The sequence below is a fragment of the Dermacentor albipictus genome, chromosome 1 (assembly GCF_038994185.2).
Source record: "Dermacentor albipictus isolate Rhodes 1998 colony chromosome 1, USDA_Dalb.pri_finalv2, whole genome shotgun sequence".
Lineage (NCBI taxonomy): Eukaryota > Metazoa > Arthropoda > Arachnida > Ixodida > Ixodidae > Dermacentor > Dermacentor albipictus.
This window is the reverse complement of record NC_091821.1, coordinates 300,719,877-300,742,154: the sequence shown is the minus strand read 5'-3', so window position 1 is coordinate 300,742,154 and position 22,278 is coordinate 300,719,877. Positions and strand designations below refer to the sequence as shown.

Sequence of the window (22,278 nt, the reverse complement as noted above, 5' to 3'; positions counted from 1 at the left end):
GACATTTGGCGCGCCCCCGACCACCGCCCGCTCTGCTACCACTGCGGCGAAGCCGGGCACGTGTACCGCCGATGCCCATACCGTGACCTGGGATTGCGAGGCTTCGCCGTGAACGCACAGCGCCCGAGGGAAGGTGAACGCCCTCGTGACATCGCCGATTACCTCGCCGCTACTCAGTGGAGCCCTCGACGACCGTCCCGTTCGCCGTCACCAGGCCGCTACCTGTCGCCGCAGCACCGACCATACACCGGCCCAGCCCGGGGCCGCTCTGCGAGCCCATATCCGGAAAACTAAAAGCAGCAACCGATGGAGGTGCGGTTGCTGTTCGTCGAATTGACGAAGATCCTCCGCCGCCGACGAAGACGACGAAGAAACCGTCTCGACGACCTAATGACGACACGCCGCCGTCCCGACGAAGTCAGGAAGCCAAGACTACACCGACGAAAGACGACTTGACGAAGCGACGTTCCAGCTTCAGTTCAACACGACGCAGCCGTGATCCGACGCCACGACCAAACTGCAACGCCAGACAAAGAACCACCGACCTTGACGTGCTTCTCGACGGCCACGCAGTCACTGCCTTAGTCGACACAGGGGCCGATTACTCTGTAATGAGTGGACGCATCGCCGCCCAGTTGAAGAAGGTTAAGACTGCATGGGAGGGCCCCCAAATTCGGACCGCTGGAGGGCACCTCATTACGCCGACTGGAATCTGCACGGCAAGAATTACCATTCATGACCGGACTTACCCTGCCACCTTCGTTATCCTGCAACAGTGTTCACGAGACGTCATTCTCGGCATGGACTTCCTGAACCAACACGGCGCTATCATCGACCTGAAGTCGCAGTCAATAACGCTGTCGGAAGATCAAGCGATACCATCGGAGCGCCCTTGTAGCCACCACGCCTTGAGTGTGCTCGAAGATCAAGTGAGCATCCCGCCTCGCTCCAGCATCGTTATTTCGGTCGGCACCGAAACACCCGCTGACGTAGAAGGCGTCATCGAAGGCGACCAACGTCTACTACTCGACCGTGAAATTTGCGTCGCAAGAGGGATCGCTCGACTGCACGGAGGAAACACGAGAGTGTTGCTGACAAACTTCAGCCAGGAGTTCAAGCACATCAACAAGGGCACGACGATCGCATTCATCGAGGAAATACAGGAAACCAGCGATGCCTTCGTCCTCTCGGATTCTGTCGCATCTACCCCGACGACTGTAGTTCCCGAGCCAGACGTCAACATAAATCCAAGTCTCCCCGTGATTAAGCAGCAACAGCTCAGAAGTCTGCTTCGACGATACAAAGACTGCTTTTCGACGTCATCAAGGATTCGACAAACACCAGTCGCAAAGCATCGCATAATCACCGAAGAGAGCGCTCGACCACTACGCCAGAGCCCTTACCGAGTTTCGACGCGAGAACGCGAAGCTATAAGACAACAAGTCGACGAAATGCTGCGCGACGACATCATCCAGCCGTCGAAAAGCCCGTGGGCGTCTCCAGTTGTTTTAGTGAAGAAAAAGGACGGAACCCTACGTTTCTGCGTCGATTATCGTCGACTGAACAAAATCACGAAGAAAGACGTATACCCCCTCCCACGGATAGACGACGCATTAGATCGGCTCTGCAACGCTAAATACTTCTCATCGATGGACCTCAAGTCTGGCTACTGGCAAATAGAAGTCGACGAAAGGGATCGCGAAAAGACCGCCTTCATCACGCCAGACGGCCTCTATGAATTCAAGGTTATGCCGTTTGGACTGTGCTCGGCGCCTGCAACGTTCCAGCGCGTGATGGACACGGTTTTAGCAGGATTGAAGTGGCAGACCTGTCTTGTTTACTTGGATGACGTCGTCGTCTTCGCCGGAAATTTCGACGATCACCTTAAGCGGCTTGCGACAGTATTAGAGGCCATCAAGTCATCAGGGCTCACCCTGAAGCCGGAAAAGTGTCATTTCGCTTACGATGAGCTTCTATTCCTAGGCCATGTCATCAGCAAATCTGGAGTACGCCCCGACCCGCAGAAGACAGCTGCCATCGCAAAGTTCCCGCAGCCAATCGACAAGAAGGCAGTGCGCAGATTCCTTGGCATGTGTGCCTACTATAGGCGCTTTGTCAAGGACTTTTCACGCATCGCTGAGCCGCTGACGCAGCTAACTAAATGCGACGTCGAGTTCAAGTGGGAAACGCCGCAGGCCGAGGCATTTCAAGAACTCAAACGACGCATGCAGTCGCCGCCCGTACTTGCGCACTTCGACGAACACGCCGATACCGAAATCCACACTGACGCCAGTAGCCTAGGCCTCGGCGCCGTCCTGGTCCAGAGAAAAGATGGACATGAACACGTGATAGCTTACGCTAGCCGGTCGTTGTCAAAAGCGGAAGGCAATTATTCTACAACCGAAAAGGAATGCCTCGCCATCGTTTGGGCTACAGCGAAATTTCGCCCTTACCTATATGGCAGGCCATTCAAAGTCGTCAGCGACCATCACGCCTTGTGTTGGCTAGCGAATTTAAAGGATCCCTCAGGACGGCTGGCACGGTGGAGCCTCAGACTACAAGAATACGACATCACCGTAACATACAAGTCCGGACGAAAACACTCAGATGCCGATTGCCTATCCCGCGCCCCCATTGACCCGCCGCCGCAAGATGACGAGGATGACGACGCCTTCCTTGGAATAATAAGCGCGGAAGACTTCGCCGAACAACAACGAGCGGACCCGGAACTTAAAGGCCTCGTCGATTATTTGGAAGGGCACACCGACGTTGTCCCCAGGGCATTTAAGCGCGGATTATCTTCCTTCACGCTTCAAGACAGTCTACTCGTGAAGAAGAACTTCTCGCCAGTCCGCGCCAATTACCTTCTTGTTGTCCCGTCAGGACTTCGTCCAGAAGTATTGCATGCCCTACATGACGATCCGACCGCTGGACACCTCGGATTTTCCCGGACACTATCAAGGATACAAGAAAAGTATTATCGGCCGCGCCTGACCGCCGACGTCGCCCGTTATGTCAGAACATGCCGAGACTGTCAGCGACGCAAGACACCGCCGACAAGGCCAGCCGGATTACTACAGCCAATCGAGCCTCCTTGCCGACCATTCCAGCAGATCGGGATGGACTTGCTGGGACCCTTTCCGACGTCAATAACCGGAAATAAGTGGATCGTCGTGGCTACGGACTACCTCACCCGCTTCGCTGAAACAAAAGCACTGCCGAAAGGTAGCGCAGCCGAAGTGGCGAAATTCTTTATCGAAAACATCCTGCTGCGACATGGCGCCCCAGAAGTCCTCATCACCGACCGAGGAACGGCCTTTACAGCGGAGCTCACCCAAGCCATTCTGAAATACAGTCAGACAAGGCACAGGAGGACAACGGCTTACCACCCGCAGACGAATGGTCTTACGGAGCGGCTGAATAAGACCCTCGCCGACATGCTAGCGATGTACGTCGACGTCGAACACAAGACCTGGGATGCCGTCCTGCCGTACGTAACATTCGCTTATAACACGGCGGTGCAAGAAACAACACAGATCACGCCGTTCAAGTTGGTTTACGGCAGGAACCCGACGACGACGCTCGACGCCATGCTGCCGCACGTAACGGACGAAGAGAATCTTGACGTCGCTACCTATCTCCAGCGCGCCGAAGAAGCCCGACAGCTCGCCCGCCTGCGAATCAAGAACCAGCAGAGGACCGATAGCCGACACTACAATCTCCGACGACGCTTCGTCGAGTACCAGCCCGGCGACCGTGTTTGGGTATGGACCCCTATACGCCGACGAGGACTGAGCGAGAAGCTTTTGCGTCGCTATTTTGGACCGTACAAGATCATCCGACGTATTGGTGCACTGGACTACGAGGTCGTGCCAGACGGCATTTCGCTGTCACAGCGGCGCCGCTCACGACCTGAAATTGTCCACGTTGTGCGGCTCAAGCCATACCACCAGCGTTGACGAACTTTGGGACTTCGCGTAACTGACCTTTGGACTTTATTTCTTTTCGTTGTTTTGTTACTTATGTTTAATAGGTGTCCCTTTGTGTTTCGCTCTCTTTGCAGCATCGGGACGATGCTTTTTAAGAGGGGGGTATTGACACGTGTATTTATATTTATCGGGCGACCAGGTTTCACCGCCTAACAAATCTTATCGCGCAGCGCGGGACGCGCTTGCATGTATCCGAAGTTTCTGGAAAGTTATCGATGCTTCTATCCGCGTGTCTGTTGTCGCCGAACCTTGTGTTATCAGATTTCATCGCGTGACATGAATGGTGTAGAACTTTGTGGAAGACACGCGGGTCCCATCAGGTAATCTGGAACATTCGACGACTGATCTATAAAAGCCGACGCGCTTGACCCGCTGATCAGTTTTTCCGACGATCGCCGACCGTGTTCGCCGCTATCGTTGTGCTATAAGTGTAGCCTGTTTTTGTGGGCACAGGTTCGCCCAATAAAAGTTAGTTTTCTCGTTCACAGTATTGCTACTGTGTTATTGCTTCTTTCTTCACCGTCACTACCACGTGACAATATATGAGTACGATACCATCGAGCGATGCTCATGGGATGTGCCGCCGCGAGAACGATGACGAAGTGGGTCTGTGCCCTTGGCGCAAGCGAGTGTCGGCCTCGCGATCTGGCTCCAGTGTAAATAGCTTGTATATAGCCTCTTTAATCTGTGTCTTTCCACACGTGACATTCTGGTGGAGGTGCGGGGTTCATCACACCTGATGGCCTATACCAATTTAAAGTAATGGCGTTTGGATTATGCAACGCCCCTGCCACCTTTGAGCGTATGATGGACTCCCTGCTCCGTGGCTTCAAATGGTCCACATGTCTCTGCTACCTCGATGACGTCATCGTCTTCTCGCCCACGTTCGACACTCACCTTGAGCGTCTAACAGCTATACTTGATGTATTTCGAAAGGCAAAGCTGCACCTTAACTCGTCCAAATGTCGTTTCGGCCGCCGCCAAATTACTGTTCTGGACTACGTCGTTGACGCTTCCGGAGTGCAGCCTGATCCCGACAATACTCGCGCTGCCCGAGACTTTCCGGTTCCGAAGACTGCTGCAGACGTTCGAAGTTTTGTCGGGCTATGCTCGTACTGCAGTCGCTTTGTTCAAGATTTTGCGGCAATTGCTAGACCCCTCACTAATCTTTTGAAGAAAGGCGAACAATTGTCGTGGGGCACTGCAGAAGCAGCCGCCTTCTCTCGTCTCGTCACTCTTCTCTCCTCACCACCCATTCTCGCCCACTTCGACCCTGATGCCCCTACAGAATTGCGTACAGATGCCAGCGGTCATGGCGTAGGTGCCGACTTAGCCCAGCGTCAGCGTGGCCAGGATCGCGTTATTGCTTATGCGAGCCGCCTCCTCGCACCATCGGAGCGCAACTATTCCATTACGGAACGAGAATGCCTTGCTGTACACACTAAGAAAAAAAAGAGTATCCCTTACTCTTTTCGAAGAGTCTGGACTCGTCACGTATACGACTCACTTTGTGGGAGACACCCGAACTCTCTTTTGGCAGAGAGTCCCGAGACTATCTGTGCTCAATACAAGGTGTTCGCCTGACTCTGCACACAATAGTCATGCATACTCTGTTGTAATAGTCACCTATACCCTCTCAAAAGGGTTACACGACTAGTGCTGAGGGAGTCCGTTAACAATTCTAAATGAGTCGAACGACTCAAGATAAAGTGTCTCGTGAACACTGCAAGAATGATTCAGGTAACTATTCTAGACGAGTCTGATGACTCCACCATGTGTATCAAGTTACCCTTAGTGCGTCGTGCCGGCCTCTTGCAAATGCTAGCGGCAAATGCGGCCTTTTGCAAGTCGTTTCACTCTTGGATGGCAGTGTCGAGCCGCTTTTCAAAATGTGTCAACAACTCTTGCTGTAAGTACACACGACTACGGCTAGTTCTCAAGAAGATTACTATGAAAAAACAACATAGGATAACAAAGAATCCACAGTAAACTTGACAAAAAGCACATGGCAGGTTAGCAAGAAAAAGTTAATATTTCATCAATCTTTGTTACTGTCTTCTGGAAAATTCAAATGTATAAGTCAGCACAGAATCACTATGATAGCAAGACAGTTCTCTTTACCATTAAACTGGAATCAATAGCCAACTAAGCAAAACAGTCTTAAATAAATATCCAATATGTAGCCTGCAGCTGCATATGCATGACACTGCAATGCCACTCAGAACCATAATGAGACCCCAAAATATTATGTAACTTATGTAGAAGGTTAATTCACCACCGCACAAGTCTCTTATAATATGTCAAAATATTCATAAGTTCAACCTATTTCCCTGTTCTAAAAGACTTAACTTACGACTTAACATTCTAAGCAAGTAAGCTACACATAACAAATAAGAGAGGCTGCACTTATGTACAAAGGAGACCCATATAATGAAGTGCAATAAAAACAATATTCCAACTTAGATTACATTATCTATGCGTTATGCTATGCTTGCTGAAAACAACTGGTTGGCCATTGATAATCCAGTCTAATAGTAAAAACAGCTGTCTTACCTTATGGTACTCTTGTTGGCACTTTTTCCCACATAATTTGTGCATGTTAGCGTGATGAAAATTGATCTGAAAAACACCACATTAAAAAGTTGTGCATCAATTTTATTCTGTCATACAACATGCAACAGTGTATAAAAACCTCATAACTGACAAAATTACAAAAATAAATACAGCAACACTTACACTGATCATTTATTTATGTTGAGAAGCATACTTTTGCAAGACTAAGTAAAATAGCTGACACAGACAATTTCACAGGTAGAAATAACCGCTAATACAAAACTTTCCATAATCCAAACACGTTGACAAAATAAGTAGCACAGGCAGCTGTATTTTGTTACGGCAAAGATAGCGCATGAATGACGAGTACAAGAGGGGAAGCAGAACACATAAACAAACTATACCCAGCTGCATGCACGCAGCTGTAACAATACACATAGTGCACAAAGATCCAAAAGAAACAAAAAGGAAGATGTGAGGAAGGCTTCTTTTACTCATCACAAGTCATCCTGTAAGAGCACATTATGCACTGGCTGTAATCTATCCTCAGGACATACCTGAATAAGTTACTTTAGGTGCCACATTTATAAATCACTCATACAATGTTCTTGTGATTTTCCTTATTCCAATCTTTAGCTTAGCAAGCATGACTGAGTTACGTAAAGCCTCCCTACGGCTTGGCACATATACACAAAGAAGTGTTTCTATAAACACTGGAGGTCACGGACGGATGACAGACACATGCCTCTTTTAATTCTTTTGTCTTTGTCATTATGATTACCTACCACAGTAGTCTTTTGTAGAGTGAAACACATCCAAATAACACACTGTGGGCAACCAAGTGTGAATACCTGTTCTCGATTTCTACCTTTCTCTGGTGTCCCGCTAAGGTAACAATGGCGCAAAGGATTGTCTTCCCAATGTATGCATTCCCATACAACAGGAGCAGATGATAAACCACATTAATGGTGCGTGAAATAAAGCATCTGTGCTTGACTTCCCACTGCCGCTCCCATCTGGAGTGATCTTTTTTTTTGCTTTGTATACACTAGTACAGGTGCTACGTAGTCCCCTTGGAACCCAAAGCAATTCTCACACCACAGCAGGATGTCAATTTTTTTTTAATTCTAAGCAGAACTCTCGTTATGGGGGAGAATTGCGAACTTATATTTTTGCTTTGTATCTTAATTATGTTGTTGACCTTTAAATTTAGCCACTTTACTACTTTTCTGCAGACAGGCCATTGCACCAATGCTAGGTTTTGAAAACACCAGAGCAGGGTAGAAAGCAAGAAGAGATATTTATAATTTGGGTGCCCTCTCTGCATTACATGGATATGTTTCAATGAACGATAAGAGTACTTGGTAGATAAACATATAAAAGATAAGAGAATTAAGCTCAAAGCCTACCAAATTAGTAACTGGGAATTTCATATGCAAATTAAATTTCCTGATTCCCAGTGATGAAACAGTTTTGAGAATATGTGCGAAGGCAACCAAGTGACTCATTCTCACAAAGAAAACAAAATAAAAACAAGCAAGATTACAAGAACTTCGGACTTGCAACCTAAAGTAAGACACCTGACATGACTGATTTATGTATTTACTGTGCATAAATTACAGCTAGCGCATAATCTGCTTGAACAAGATGACAAACAATGAGTTACTGTTGCTTTCTCTCTGGGGCATTTGGCTCTTCTGAACACATGCACATTGTATGGCACAGCTGCGTGGATGTAGCTGGGCATAGTTATGAGTCAGCATCACTTTGTTATTATGGTCCTTCACTATTATCGTTATAATTTATATTTGGCAAGCAGCCTAACTATCGGGTTGATCAGCTGTATTTTAAACAAAACATACTGACAGATTTCCGTTTCTAGCTAACATAAGGAGGCAGGTACATCCTTTCAGATTTCAAGAAACAGCTGTGCAACAGAAAGTCTACGATGACCAGTACCTTTATTATTAAGTGCCACGTACTAGATCTTTCTGCAGTGAATACCTCTATTACCAAAAATTGTAGTCTGAAAAACTAATTGGAAAATATTTACAAAAGTGACAGATACTAGAACTGAATTACAATTGCAAATGTTTTCGTAAACAAGATCACAATAATTGAAGTTTTATTAATTTCAGCAAAATGGCTGACCTCCTATTATTGAGGCTAGTCAGTGCTGAAGGTATTGTTAGTTTGTAGGAGTCCTCAGACTGACAGCTCTGAAATATTTATCGCCATACTTGGTGGAACATGCTTTGCTGTTGCAGATATTACTTAGCCACAAAACATTTTGTAAGCTTTATGGGACAATTCTGTGTGGAAGATAAACCTTTCTGATCATGTCTTTTTGGGTTGTGTATCTCGGAACTGGTGCTAGTCTGAGTTTTCACAAACTAGACGTTATTGAGTACGGTAATTATAATGCCTGCCAGTGCTCTAAATTTCTGTTAGCGAAAATTGTCGCATTGTCATGAAGCAGTTATGTTCAATTTTTAGCGGCAGTCACTGCTGAAACACTCAGTACAAAGCACAAAACAAAGATATGGAGTCAAAATGTAAATGTCGAACAAAGTTATAGTCAATTCTTCATTTCACAGAACTGTCTTTTTTTCTGTTAGTTTGCCAATACCAATTGCACATACACAAACATTTGAGTATTGCACTTCTGGTAAATGCAGGAAATTTCAATGTTTAACAGAAGCCCTTGGGAAGACAGCCCAGAGTCGCCTCAACAAAAAGACTTGCGTTCAATTTGCGTTTCTAGGTTGTAGGTCACTATAGCAAGGGGCATGTTTTGCTGATTGAATATTACTCGAAACAGTCTTATTATTCGTGCTAGAGGCTTGAAAAGAGAGCAAATTGTAGAGTTCTTCATGCACATGTCATATATGTCAGTATTTCTTTAGCTGCTTCTTGAGTTATGTCCTACACAATGGGAAAATACACTGATCTTTGCGGGCACTTTCTTGTGTAAATTTTCACAAAAAGCAGTGTGCTGTAGCTACCTCAGCTCTTTGTAGACTGCAAAGTGCCGATATCTATTCAAAGAGCATATAAAGTTACTAGAAGTATGCTAATCTTGCATACTTCTCATGCTATTGTGAAAAAAAAACTATTGAATATACTTCAAAAACATTTTCTCACAATAGCATGAGAATAACCTTATGCACTTATAGTTGTCCTATACTTCGAAATTTGGCATACGTACTCTTCAAGATATGCAGAATGCTGATATCTAATTGAAATTGCAATCTGTAAAATTATTTAATGTGGCCTAATATATTTTTGCATAGTTCCAGTAATTGTACAAGCCATTTGGATAGGTATCACCACTTTGCAGTATACGAGTAGCTAAATAAGATACAGCATGAAGCTATTTCTGAAAATTTTATACACAGGAAAGTGCCCACAAAAATATTTTGCCACTGTGCAGGACATAACTGAAAAACAGCAGCTACACAAAAATAAATGACAATTCAAATCTAATAAAACACCTTATGAATGACAGTATATTCAAATCTCTAGTACAAATACATAAAAGAGTTGTTTCGAAGAGTTAATAAGGGGGTGTCAGTGTATTCTACCAAAGTGTTAGAAAATGCCTTCAGGCATACCATGGGGAGCTTTATAAATAGCACACGCACGCATCTGCCTAAAAAGCCCCATGCCCTGCTTGAATTCATTAGTCATTTTTGCATTCTGTAGTATGTCACCATTTGCATCCCTTAACATAGAGTGCACGAAACCAAAAACAGCCTATTACCGTATTTACTCGCATAATGATTGCCCTCGCATAATGATCGCACTCCTAAATTTTGTCGTGAAAATTCGATTTTTTAAATTTCCCATGTAACGATTTCACCCCGAACTTGCCGCAGCGATGTGTCATGTGCCAAATCTAGCTAATAATGATCGCGCTTACCATCTGTCGACTGCTGTGCGAACGACTCTTCAAGACAAACCAAGCAGACTGCATGCAAAAAACTTTCTTAAGCAGATGCCCCATTTCATTCCTTTCATCACTTTCTGCACTTCTACGACAAAAAAAAGCTACAACCAAACTTTCCTTTATTATGTGTAGGCTTTATAATGGTTGTGGTCAACAAAAACAACAAAAAAGGCGTCTTTAGATTCTTATCATCTGCACTTGTGGGCACGCAACAAATCGCGAGCGGCAATGATAGCAGCCACGTTTACACTGATACGTTAGAAGTGTACCCTATTCATTCGCCGACGTTTGTAACGCAGCTAAGATATTCGCCCACCCTTAGCGGAAACGTGCCACATTAGGATAGTGGTGAAGACAAATGCCGCAGTTTCCGCAGCATGCCCACCATGTGTTCCTATGTCACTGGCAGAGCTAAGCGCGCCTATCTCTGTCCCCTCAAAGTGGGCATGGCTATGTTATTGCCGCAAACACGCCGATGTTATTCATTACTAATATGGAAGAAACTGTTTGAATGCACTGTAATGTACTCACGAGAAGAAAAACGCAATCAGCGCGTTCGGCTTGCTCTGCCGGCCACCATTTTTTTTTCGTGTCCTGCACTACATACAGGAGCAGCCGCCTATTTGTTGACCTGTTGTCATCCCGTAGTAAATGCCAGATAATATATTTTTTTCTTTTTGCGGGAAATTTAACCAGCGTAATGATCGCACCCCTGAATTTGAGTCAATTTTTTTTACAAAAAAGTGCGATCATTATGCGAGTAAATAGGGTAACACACTGAATTTTTAGCCTGTAAAGGGGTTGTATACAAATGGGGGCAGCCAACTCTAGTGTGACAATAAACAAATATTTGTTTTCACAATATTGAAACCAGTCATAAAATATATCCTCACAAATTTGGAAATGAATAACCAAAGAACCTTGCTGATTGTCTTATTGGTGTCCTAAACAAGATCTTTTCATGTTTATAATTCCTAGTTTAATTCACTTTCTCTAGTAAATAGGCTCTGACCTAGACTACTCAGTGTAGGAGACTAACCCAGACCTGGAAGCCAATATTTAAATCTGAAATAAAGACATTCATCCCACGAACACGTCACTGCTATGTCATCAGAAGCGTGCATCCATGGACATATAGTCTGTAAAATAATTTTTACATGATCTGTACTGTTACTCTTGTACTAATAAATTAGGAAATGCACTTGCTATTTAAAGCACTGCTGTAAACCTTTGTGTTTGAGAAATGCAATACTCAAAAGTGTAACACAACCAATGTGTGCATGAAACCTACGATGCCTTTGACATTCGTCAGTGTAGCAAATAGGCACTGAGAAATGCCAAGGGCATCATAGCTTTCTTGTTTGAAACCTTGTATGCGAGTACATTACTGGTATCTTTGCAGTGAAAGGAAGTCGCATTATTATCGGACTTATGAGGGGAACTCATGTTTCTCTAGTTTAATATTTTCTTTTTTGTGCTCCTATATTCTTGACTTTTCCAAGAATAATGGGTGTTTGAAATAAGTACTCTATATTGCTCTTAAATTTTTCCTGCACAAGAGCCCACGTTAGGTTACATTTCTTGAACCCTTTGCAGTGCTGGAGATTATCAAAAGAAATAAAAAAATGCTGTGAGTTTGCATTTTAGCCTTCTGTATAACAAGTATGAACCTATCAATTACATACACAAGTACGAAACAACTACGAAAAACTGGGCATAAAGACATACATTATAATACCAGGAATCGATGGTGAGAATTGTAATAGAAAGGAACCATTAAAAACTCGGCACTAAAGACGCATATTAATTATAATAACACAAGTATTTGCTAAGAATTTGAAGAGACAAATAGAATGTCTCTTCAAATCACTCCACCCCAACATTCATCCATGGTTCGATGAGTGACCACAGTTGGTGATGCTGTTTGGATAAGTTGCGGCTGAGGTGCAGCTGTGAAATAGGTGGAACATGTAGAGGGGCCACCAAAGGTGGCATGCTGGTTGCACAGCAGGTTGCCTTGATCTCCAGACTCACTCGACACTCATGCGTTGAGCCTGGTTATACGCCATTTGCAAAAAGGCCTTGCCCGAGTGTGTGGTACGGCTTTGGTAAAATTTCGAGGCAACCTGAAAAACATAGATCGATATCTATAAGCACCACAATATTCTTCACCATAGGGCAAACCTGAAGTTTACCATCGGCACATAGCAGATAATGAAAACAGATACAAGCCACCAGACCTCAGGTATAAAAATGTGCAAAAGTGTAAATGAGTGTGAAGAGCTGCTTATAGGATGGAATGTTTCATTTTGTCTTTTGTAGATCAATAATAGTATCTTAACATAAAGTCAAGTTTACTTTGCCCTCCCTAAAAAAACTTAAAATTATGGGGTTTTACTTGCTAAAACCACTTTCTGATCATGAGGCACGCCGTAGTGGAGGACTCCGGAAAGTTCGACCGCCTGGGGTTCTTTAATGTGCACCTAAATCTAAGTACACGGGTGTTTTACCATTTCAACCCTATCGAAATGCGGCCGCCGTGGCCGGGGTTCGATCACACGACCTCGTGCTCAGCAGCCCAACACAGCCACTGAGCAACCACGGAGGGCATGGCCCTCCCTATTTGTGTAAGTAGGCTATTTCATGCGAGCTGTACCAACCTGGCACACGACCACTTGAAATTTTTTTTTGAAAAACTGGAGGCCCTTTAATATAGCGCAAATGTTAATTTCAAGAAATACTTAACTTAAAAAGTTTTTTTACTGGCGCAAGCACTAAGTGAGATTTTGTGTAATGTCCCAAACTATGCATCATAAAAGGCATAGCAGAAAAATTGGTTCCTTCATTAAGGGGGCCAAATTTTTCAGGACAATAAAGAGAGGCCTTACACCAAAAATTGAACTGCTTATTAGCCACTGCTCAGTTTATTATGGGTCATTAAAAATGGACAAAATGGCCTATTAACTTTATTTTCATGAATCTGGCTTACAGCAAAAGCTGCAAATTTATGTAATCCACATATTTAGGAGTTGTGCTGCATGCAAAAACTGGTTTCAGGAACATAAATTATGCAGCAGTGCACAGAGATGAGGATGAACTAGCAAAAAAAAGTCAGTTTTGGTGTGTTTATCGGCATACTTACTATTGAGGCAGTCCTAGTAAATTTATGCCCACTACCATGTATGAGTGTACACTGTATTGTTTTTAGATTGCTAAAGCTTTATCAGAGCAGTTTTTTGTTAAGCAAGAAAAAAATTGTACAAGTGGTCTCCTACTGGTTTCAAAATTTGCAGCGCATTTCGTGTAATCCACATAGCCTTTTGGCAGCTAAGGCAAACTGCGTGGACTTGAGCATCCCTGCACAGATAGCAGGGAGTCTAAACTGCTTTGAAGTTAACTCTTTCATTGCTGAGTGGCTACAAGCCACTTCACTCAAAAAGTTGCCACTTAATCACATGTATTTACCTTAATCATTCTGTCGGCTTCCAGCCTGCTTGGCATCATCACGAAGGCTGCCAACTCCCTAGTGGACGTAGTCAGGACACAGTGGTGGCAGGACGCAGTGGCAGGAGCCGCCAAAGGCTTCGAACTCTCTAGTGGACGTAGTCAAGACACAGTGGTGGTAGGATGCAAGGGCGGGAGCCACCAGGGTGTACCTGCAGCAAATTTGCACAAATGCTCTTAGTCCTAACATGTCACAATTTACAAGAAAAATTCAGCTGTCTGTGTAACATGGATACCAATACAAATAAATGTAAACAGTTAGGTCCTACAACACAACTAGAACATCGACAAAGAAGAAATGGTACTTATGCTTATGAAAATCCAAGCAATGAAAAAAAAAGAATGTGCATCCGATTTGTGCATGGAAGCTCAGTGGAAACCCGAGCTCATACCATCAAATGATCTGCTAGTCAACTGCAAGCCTCTTAAAATGTCATTGTATATTTTTTACACGCACTATGTTAAGCTGCATTAAAACAAGTTCAGTATCTCTAAATACAAGTAATCACGAAGCAATTCAATTAATGAATTCCAGTGGTCAATAATGCAACAAAGTGCATGCTCTGATGAAGCTGGCCAAACTGGGTAGTGACAAATAACAATGTGGTTCTCTACATCTTGTTTTTCTGGATTTCGCTGTAGCATTAAAATACACAAGAAATTTCACATTCCTGACATTTAACCCTGCTAATTTTTATTCCATAATGCATAATACTTCAGCAAGAGCAATAATGCTGTCTTGTAATCATAAATAGTGATAGAACAAGAAATTTTACTGGAGCTAATGTTTTGACAAGAAAACTTATCTCCTTCTCTTTGTCGAAACATTGGCTCCAGCGATGCTCCTTGTTCTACGCCTCTTCATCATTTCAAGTCTCTGTCTTCCTGTGCACCTCTGTACTTTTAATGTTGTATCAATGAAATTGTAATAACGGAGAATTAGTAAATGTAGCTGATGAAGAACTTGGGCTTGTTGGTAGACAATGACAGAGTAACTGCGCAACATAGAGATACGGACAAAGGAGGCTTATGTGTGCCGTCTCCTCCAGCCATGTTTCTCCTTTGGACGATTACTCTATCTCGATGTAAAAGTATTACCCTTTGCACAATAATGCTGAAATGAATAAAGGCCAGGAAAGTGGACACAAAAATTACAACAAATAGCATCATATGCTAATGAGATATGCGAAAGTGCCTGCTACGATCTGTCTCACCCATAACGTGCTGGATAAGATGGCGTCTTCTGGATGTTGGCATTTCTTGAATACCTAAAATAAAGTACATTTCAAAATTACAAAAATACACAGAATAGCAGTAGCAGAGGAGATAACGCATTGTTTAGTAAAAGAAAGTAAACTAATCTCTGATGCAGTGCAGACGAAATTTCCTTTATTAAATTAGTAGAATAATACACCACACTTCATTTCATTCAATGCTGTGAGCGTTTCTTGGTACAAGAAAGAAAGGTATTTCTGCGTGAAAACAGTAAAATAATCATAGCCTTCTACTTTTACAAAATACGCGACAGTGACTAAGCCAACTACAGCAGTATATACTTAAAATTGTTATATGCACATTACAATAGCCAAGACAGGATAAAATTGGGTTTATATGCAGATCACCAGGAGGTACCACTTTGCAATCAATTCATTTCTGCTTGCCAAATATCTGCACTAACATAAGACTACAAATAAAAAGACCCTCTTTTTCATAAAACACCGGACTCAAAATAAAAAAATCCAGTAGGAATACCACAACTTCTGTGCATAACACAGCCAGGTTTTGTACGCCTAGTAGGATTTACTATATAAAGGTTGCAGCAAATTCATGCTTTTAAATATTTACGACCATGAAAATAAAGATTACATAAAAAATAATAACATTATACATCGGCTTAGATTGTCAGCTAACGTGTTTTGTGTTTTCTACTTACAGCCAAATGCACATAAATTTTTTTCTGTTTCAGCGCTTTTAAAGCGCTGTGTCTGTTCGCTTGTGCATGCAGCCGCTTTACCGCTCTTAAGATATCTGTGTTGCCACATCGCCTGACACTGCCATACAGCGTTGTAGCGCTTTTATTATTCGCGGTAATATACCTAAAGCGCTAGTAAATCTTCAATACACAAGCTGACTACCTGTCTTCGCCAGCCAAAGTCACACTGGTGCTAGTATTGTATCTACACTTCAAGTTACGCAGTACTTGATATTATACGGATTTTTCGATGCGACAGGCCACTCGTCACCGGAGTCGTTAAGAACGGTGTTTCTCCTGGCAGTACAGCTTTGCAATAATTTCAGATGCTCTCCTGAGGCTTCCGTCTGCCAGTAGTATTTTCGCATACATACGCGCACGCATGCCCAAGAAACGTCTGTGAACTGCCAAGAGAAACGTGGCGCAAAATGTAGCCATACCGGAAGGGCCGAATCCGCGCCGTTTGTAAACTCGGAACAAAAGCTGATATGCTTACCTGAGACGTTAAGAGAAATATGGCACAGGTCACAGGTCCCCGCTGGTAGTGGTTCGTATGCATCTGGTCGTCTCTGTCCGTTGCGATCTCCCATATCACAATGAAAGATGCAGTGCAAACCGAAAGACGAAATCGGCGATACGCTGCTGGTGGCGGCGGTCCCCTCGTCGCAATCACACAGCACGGACAGAAGCTCCCACCGTAACTTGCCGCAACGCTGGTTGCAGTCGCCCCTAACGCAGCGATTTCAGAACCACTCAACGACAACGCACTCGCGCGTGATACAGCGCAACTTTAAAATGGCGTCATGCTATTGACGGCTTCGGCTTTGGATCATTTTGTATCTGCACAACTGAGCAAAACAGTTGCGCTAGTTTCGGTTTTGTTTCCTCGCGTTGAAATAAAAACTGTTTTGCTCACTGATCATTTTACGTCACTTAAGTAATGTTCACGAATGAAACAGCCATGCATTTAACACGCGTGTTGAAATGCCCGCTACGTTTACTTGGCAGAAGCAAAATTTGCCCGTCCGAGCGTGGTTACGTTTGAAATATCTATCGGGGGGCTGTCGGAGCATGCTGGAAGTGTGAAGACGCGGCGTAATTGTCCTTAATTTACTTAGCTATAACGGTGCGGCTGCCCTTTATTTCTGTCGAGTGCAGTTTGCTCTGATGTGAGGTAGAACTACGAAGCCGCCCATGTTACTGAATGATCTAGTGCACCTGAAGCTGCCAGAACTCCGGTATTTCCTCCACAAGTTCTTGCGACTGTGTGCCGTTGTCACCAAATGCGAGCGTAGTCATTTGGCGGAGATTTAGCAACAAATTTTCTAGAACTATCGTTCACCGCTCTCTCACGGCATGGAGAAGCAGCGTGGTTGGTCCTTAGTGAAAATTTCTATTTATTGCGAATTTAGCGATAGCAATTATATGGACACAACCGTCGAAATATATCTGTCGGTGTTACCGTGAGCTTTCGTATAAAGTCAAGTGCGATAAGATCCTATCCCGCACCGTTGGCTGTGCGCGTTAAAGGAAGTTTTTGAGGCTGAGCCGGGCTCGATGGGCGCCCCAAGTATCTATAGGAGGTCACGTGATAAAACGCGCGCAAGCCGGGAGAGGGATGCGCTAGTTTAGCGCGCTTCTCCTCCTCTAGCCGTTGCTCTAGCCCGGTCTTGCGCCACCCTCGCTCTGTTTTGGTGATAATTTCCGATGGACGCAAAGCTGGGGGGAGGGGGGGGGGGCGCTCAGATAACGCAATTTTGCGGAGACGCTTTGACGGAAGAGGCAGCAGAAGCGTTCGGTCCGCTCTGTTCGCGCCCTTCGTCACGCCAACGCTGTGACAGCGAGTGTTCGCCGTCATTGAGTGAGATCTGTTGTTTGCACGTACGCGCGTGAGCCAGCGCTTCCTAATTTAAGGAGTAAGCGAATGTTTACTGCAGTTTATTCAGCCGATGAAACAACGAACCTTGGTTCAAGCAATAGTTCGTGCAGTGGTTCATGCAGCATTGGGGCGAAACTGCTGTATTTTTGTTTTTATATTTCTAGGGGGTTCCAAAGCAGTGTTGCGTACGCTAATATTTGTTTCTGGCCGCGGAACGCAACGCACTGCGGTAGCCCAGTGGCTTTGGTGTTGCGCTGCTGAGCTCGAGGTGACGGGTCCAACCACAACCGCGGCAGTCACATTCCAACGGGGGCAGAATGCGAAAACGCGCGTAACCGTGCATTCCGTACACGTTAAATAACCTGAGCTGCTAACAATAAATCTGCAGCTTTCCATTACCGTGCGCCTCATAACAAGATATTGATTTTGGAACTTAAATCTTCAAAATTTAGTTTAAGTCGCGGAATTACATTTACAATCGACACTGTTGACTGCACCTACTGAACTTATCTCTTCTCTGTGCTCTCTTTAGTAGCCAATACTGTTTTTAGACTTACTTATGGTCAGAATCCAGTGTGACAAATCCAAGGTTTCCTTATCATGGGAATCCAGCTATCGCTTAAGCGTGTGAGGTATCAACAAACATGGTCAAGGAAAATCAATATATAGAGTTCGAAGTAATTGCAGAACATGGCAAGGATGAAAGAATGATACACGGCATTACAACCAGGACAGGAACCCGAGGGCCTGCCTAAAACGGAAGAGTTTATCTGGTATTTCTTCTCCTGCATTAAAATCTTTCTCTCACCAGACTCATCTCGAATATCAGAGGAATGGCGATCTTCCATGACTCTTAGCGTGCTATTGAGAGTCAAACGACCCATGCGGGAATGTTGACTCTTCTTTCTGACTCTACTCGCGCAAAAGTGGGTCTTCGGAAGAAAAAAGAGAGTCAAGTTGCCGTGACTCACTTTTTACTCTCTTTTTTCTTAGAGTGTAGTCTGGGCGGTAGCGAAGTTCCGTCCTTACCTTTGCGGTCGCCCTTTTTCCGTAGTCACTGACCATCATGCTCTCTGCTGGTTCTCATCGCTGAAGGATCCTACAGGCCGGCTTGGTCGATGGGCTTTGAGGCTACAAGAATTTTCATATTCCGTGGTCTATAAGTCTGGCCGCTTGCACCAAGACGATGACAGCTTCTCGCGCTACTCTGTTGACGACCCTGACTTCTCCAATATTGCCAGTGCTGCTTGTGCATTATCTTTGTCGCAGCTGCTTCATTTCGCCGACGAGCAACGTCGTGACGCCTACATCAGAGCACTCATCGGCCGTTTTGAACACTCTCCGGCCGACGCCACTCTACGCCTCTTCGTCCTCCGCGGCGGTACTCTGTACCGTTGTAACCTTCATCCGGGCGGCTCTGAGTTCCTACTTGTCATGCCTAAACACCTCCGCTCAACCGTTCTACAAGAGCTTCACGACGCACCAATGGCAGGACACCTCGGCGTATCTCAAACCTATGACCGTGTACGTCGCTGTTTTTTCTGGCCGGGCCTTGCCCGTTCCGTACGACGTTACGTCGCCGCTTGTGAACTTTTCCAACGACGCAAGAAGCATTCCCAGCTCCCCGCTGGTTACCTGCAGCTGGTCGACATCCCTGCCAAGCTCTTCCATCGTGTCGGCTTAGACCTTCTCGGCCCATTTCTGGAATCGACATCAGGAAACAAGTGGGTTGCAGTAGCGGTGTACTACACGACCCGCTATGCCGTAACCCGCGCTCTTTCGACCAGTTGCGCAACTGATGTTGTGGACTTTCTCCGGCATGATAATATTTTGATTCATGATGCTCCGCGTCAATTGCTAACAGACCGTGGCCGTACGTTCTTAGCCAAAGTCATTGACGACACCATGCGTGCCTGCTCAATACAGCATAAATTTACCACGTCCTACCACCCTCTAACGGACGGCCTCGCTGAGCGTTTCAACCGCACCCTTACAGACATGCTACCTAAATACGTCTCAGACGACCACCGTGACTGGGACCACGCTCTACCTTACATTACATTTGCGTATAACTCTTCCCGTCTCGAAACTACTGGCTTTCCGCCTTTTTACCTCTTGTATGGCCGTGAACCGACGCTACCACTGGACACTGTGCTTTCGTCTACCACTGCCTCAACTAGCGGTTATGCCCGTGATGTTATCGCCCATGCTGACCATGCTCGCCAACTTGCGCGCACTCGTCTACAAGTCTCTCAAGGCAAAGAAAAGCAACGCTACGACCTCCGTCACCGTGATGTCCATTTTGTGCCCGGCACCCTTGTGTTGCGTTGGTCTACATCGCGTAAAGTTCGCCGTTGTGAAACACTGCTTTCCTACTACACAGGCCCATATCGCGTGCTTCACCAAGTAACCGATGTCACCTACGAAATCACTCTAGACACGCCCACTATGTCCTCGGCTGTGACAACCAGTGACATTGTTCACGTCGCACGACTCAAACCCTACAACTCTCCATGCGCCTTGGATACTTAACAGCACCGTGACGGCGCTTTTGCCGCCGGGGGGGGGGGGGGGGTGTAATACGATACCTTCGAGCGATGCTCAAGGGACGAGCCGCCGCGAGAACGACAACGAAGTGCGCCTGTGCCCTTGACGCGAGCGAGTGTCGGCCTGCCGATGTGGCGCCAGTGTAAATAGCCTGTATATAGCCTCTTTCATCTGTGTCTTTCCACACGTCACAATATGTTCAGTTGTGTACTGGAAGACCGCGATGCGGTAAAACGGTGAAAAAACCGGATAGCCATCGTTCAGGCATTTCAGGTTTGCGACCATTTTCTGCAGTATGTGGATCTCTTAAATGTCAGCGTATTCAAATCTAGCTTGATGATAGACTGATAGTGGCAAGTTAGTTTCCGCAGAGGCATGCCTCAGCTTGTGCCTGCTATAGGTGTGTCATTCACGCCTTTGCTGCTTTTCATGCAGGTTGGTGCTGGCTCCCAAACGAGCCGCCGCCCCGTTATCACCAGAGTGTACATCTTTCAAGGCCGTTCCTCGCAAGTTACCAACTCGTCATGCGCAGCTGACAGCGTTTGCAAAGCCACCGACTTCAACATTGGCGAAAATATTGAGTGCCGCTGCTTTTGGACGTTGCGCAACTCAGGTCGAGCTACCATGGGCTGTCGCCAAGCACCACTTCCATATGCAAAAGGCGGCGAGCTTCAATATGGATTGGGGGCGTGAAACCGGCACTGCTATGCCTGGGCCATTGACGCCTTTGCGGCTCTTCATGTAGGTTGGTGCTGGCTCACTAGCGAGCCGCTGCCTCGTTATCACCGAAGTGGATATCGTTCAAGGATATCGTCGCAAGTTACCAACTCGTCATGCGCAGCTGACACGGTTTTCGAAGCCACTGGCTTCAACATCGCCGAAAATACTCCAGTACCACTGTTTTTTGACGTTGCGAAACTCAGGTAGATCTACCATGGGCTATCAACAAGCACCACTTCCGTGTAAAAATGAGGCAGCGAGCTTCAGTCTGGATTAGAGACGGGAAACCGGCATTGCTATGGATGTGCCATTCACGTCTTTGTTTCTCTTCATGCAGGTTGGTTCAGATACTATTAAACGTGCGCATTTTGTTTTTGCCTTGTCTGTTTCACCCTGGTGCTTTTCGCGAGTGCATGCTCGCGATCAGGGGCCCGGTGACCTTCTCGTGGCAGGAAGACGCACTTTTTGCTGTTTCGTCGCGCTGAATTTTAATTCCTGCTGTTGCTGTTATTCGACGATGTTGAACTAAATCCTGGGACCGGTGACACGGTACTGTGGCAACTTCTGGATGGTCAAAATGAAATCGAGCAGAAGCTAACCGCTATTGAAAAGTACGAACTAGACAATGAGGCCGCTATGGCTAAAATGAATGCGCGTAGACCAAGATTGAAGCAACTATTGACGGGTTCGAATAAGTACGCAGTAGCGTTGCAGACAGGGGCGTAGCCAGGGGGGGGGGGTGCTTATGGGGCTTCAGCCCCCCTCCCAAATTTTTTCGTGCTGTCCATGCACCGCCCACCCAAGCATTTCCCGGTGCCAGAAATCATTCTGAATTTTCTCTAGAATGTATTTTTAACGCTCGAAAAGACATTTCAGCGCGAACCTTGCTAACTCAGGCTGGATTTCGCGGCAGTGCCCATGCACCGGGAGTCACATAACGCAATCAGCCCCAACCGAGCACAAAGTTTCAAGGGCATTTTGATGGCGAACGGGCTCGCCACGGCATGTTGAGGAGGCCGCGGAATCTACGCAGCGCATGGATGCCAATTTCGAAATTTATGGGTATAAAGTTCTCATAAACTTTTGATGTGAAAGATGCATTGACATTTCCAAAGTTGTTCTTTAGATTTTCCATTGCGGAACTTTGTGGGTGTTATGTTACTAT

At 45.6% G+C, this 22,278-nt stretch overlaps 1 protein-coding gene across 1 annotated transcript in view; it reads left to right on the top strand.

Annotated features, from left to right (window-relative positions):
* Positions 1-22,278, top strand: part of LOC135921240 (secretin receptor-like) — a 323,541-nt gene that overhangs the window by 44,570 nt on the left and 256,693 nt on the right. The window lies entirely within an intron of this gene.